The 2,956-nt window shown below is 40.3% G+C and overlaps 1 non-coding gene across 1 annotated transcript; it reads right to left on the bottom strand.

Moving 5' to 3' along the window:
* Positions 1-958: 958 nt before the first annotated feature.
* LOC142533987 (small nucleolar RNA R71) lies at positions 959-1,064 on the bottom strand. Its single transcript, XR_012816860.1, has one exon. It is a non-coding gene; the product is annotated as a small nucleolar RNA R71 (small nucleolar RNA).
* Between the last annotated feature and the right edge of the window lie 1,892 nt (positions 1,065-2,956).

Here is a 2,956-nt window from a genome sequence, read left to right as displayed (position 1 = left end):
CAACAAATTCACTTCTCATTGAGTTTTAATCAACCATTCTAGATATCATATCTCATTATTTAATTCTTGAATCTTTTTAATTGCATATTTATTTGAGCATAGTAGTGATAAACAATCAATCAAATTTTGTTGCTAAAGATTTGATAACTGAAAATAATAATTGTAAAATATAGTCTTCAGTGGAACGATACTCGTATTCATGTACATTATACTATTACTTGACATCGTGCACTTGTGATTAATTTTTGAGCATACAAAACTATATTTTTATTGAGGATTCCACAATGCAAGTTTTGCTCGATCAAGTTTTTGACGCCGTTGCCGGGGACTGTTAAGACAATTTTATTTTTAGTTATTTTATTTACCATTTTTTCATTTTTATGAAATTAACACTCCATATTCAGTTACAGATATCTCTTCCAGTGCATGCCAAAGTCACTTGACGTGGAGCATGAGCAATTTGACCCTGAAATTGAAAGAACTTTTTGCAGAAGAAGACAGCAGCAGAGACTGAAGGAAATGATGGAGAGGCACGAGCACGAGCATGAGGAGGAACATCATGAGGATAGACATGTTGAGATGCCATGCCGCATACCAATGCTAGAGTATGCCCAGCCTTCTTTTGATGGTGCATGCCCCAGCATTGTGAGGCCTATTGTGCGGGCAAATCACTTCGAAATCAAGCCAGCTATAATTCAGATGATTCAGAATACAGTCCGGTTTGGAGGATCTGCAGTAGATGACCCAAATACGCACATCGCAGATTTTCTTGAAATTTGCGATATTTTTAAATTTAATGGAGTTTCTGATGATGCTGTTAGGCTGCGTTTATTTCCTTTCCCCTTACCTGACAAAGCTAAAGCATGGTTAAATTGTTTACCTGTAGGTTCGATTACCACATGGGAGGACATGGCGAAAGCGTTTCTAATTAAATACTTTCCTCCATCTAAGACCATGAAGCTGCGGGCAGACATCACTACATTTGATCAATTCGAGCAGGAGTCTTTATATGAAGCATGGGAGCGTTTCAAAGATCTATTACGAAGATGCCCGCATCACGAACTGCCACTTAGGTTATTTGTTCAAACCTTTTACTATGGCTTGCTTACTCCTAATCATACTATGATAGATGCTGCTGCTTGTGGAAACCTCTTGAGAAAAATTGCTGAGGAAGGATATGAGTTGTTGGAGGAGATGGCTGCTACCAGCTATCGTCCTCAATCTGAAAGGAACAACCAGCGAAGAAGTGCAAGAGTCCACCAGGTAACTGACCTTTCTGTTATCACTGCATAGCTTGATGTTTTGAACATAAAGTTGGACGGGTTGAATATGGGTGGCACGGCTATGCGTCTTCAAAAGATATTTTGTGAAAAATGCGGAGGAGAACACTATGTTAAGGACTGTCAAGATGGAAATCCCTTTTATGTGCAAGAAGGGGCACCAGTGAACCAAGTGGGAGTCCAAAACCGTCCAAGGAATGACCCTTATTCGAACACATACAATCCTGGATGGAGGCAACATCCCAACTTCTTATGGGGTGGCCAAAACAGTCAGAATCGACCACAGGGAGGACAACAATATGGGAAACAACCAATGTACATATCTGACCCTCCTAGAGAAGAAAAGTCCAATTTAGACCAGATGATGTCTAAATTCATCTCATCCACCGAAACTAGACTCCAAAACCAAGATGCATCGATAAAGGGGCTAGAAAATCAAATTGGACAGTTAGCAAAGATGATAGCAAGAAGAGAGCCGAGCACCTTGCCAAGTAACACAGAGACCAATCCAAAAGAGCAAGTGAAGGCCATCGCGTTGAAGAGTGGAAAGATCTTAGAGGCTAGAGGGACAGAAAAAAAACTCAAGTACAGGATGAACATGCTGAGTCATCAAAAGGTAAGTCTTTCAACTCAACACCAGCACCCACTGCACAATATAAAGTATTCAAAAAATTTATATCAATATTCCTTTTTCTGATGATTTGATGCAAATGCCTAGTTATGCATAATTTTTGAAAGACAAATTAGCTAATAAGAGGAAGTTGGAGGATCACATGACGGTTAATCTGACTGAAAATTGCTCTGCTTTAGTGCAAAACAAGATCACACCGAAACTTAAGGATCCAGGGAGTTTTTCTATTCCTTGCATGATTGGTGATGTTGTTTTTCATAAAGCTTTGTTTGATCTTGGTGCGAGTATTAATCTTATGCCGTTATATGTATTCAGGAAACTCGGATTAGGAGAACCTAAGCCAACAAGGATGTCCTTGCAACTATCAGACAGATCTGTCAAATACCGGCGAGGAGTCATAGAGGACGTCTTGGTAAAGGTGGACAAATTCATATTTCCTGCAGATTTTGTGGTACTTGATATGGAGGAAGACGTGGAGATGCCCTTTATTCTAGGGAGACCATTCCTTGCGACTGGCAAGGATCTGATTGATGTTCAAGAAGGGAAGTTGAGATTGCGAATGGGCGAGGAAGAAATTAATTTTGACGTCTTTAATGCTCTTAAGAACACACTGCACACTGATAATTGTTTTAGAATTGATGTTGTGGACTCACTTGTGTGTAATTTTGTGCAGGATGCCATGAAAGACCCATTGGAAGCCACCCTCACAACTGAATTAGAGGAGGAAGACTTGGACGAAGAAAAAGCTGAAATAGTGGCATACTTTAATGCCAACCATCCATGGAGAAAGCCAATGAGAATGAGACTGGAGGATTTAGGAGAGCGAAGAGATTTGACCCCTCCAAAGTCAAGCATCGACGAACCACCGACGCTTGAGCTCAAGCCATTGCCTCCGCACCTAAAGTACATATAGGTGAGAATAACACTTTACCTGTCATTATTTCTACAGCTTTGACAGATGCTATGGAGAAAAAACTGTTGCAAGTTCTCAAAGCGCCAAAAAGGCATTTGCCTGGAAGGTGGCGGACATCAAGGGAATAAGTCC

Source organism: Primulina tabacum, chromosome 18 (genome assembly GCF_025594145.1).
Source record: "Primulina tabacum isolate GXHZ01 chromosome 18, ASM2559414v2, whole genome shotgun sequence".
NCBI classification, from domain to species: domain Eukaryota; kingdom Viridiplantae; phylum Streptophyta; class Magnoliopsida; order Lamiales; family Gesneriaceae; genus Primulina; species Primulina tabacum.
Note: the sequence above shows the minus strand (reverse complement) of the source record. Positions and strands in the feature narration are given on the sequence as shown.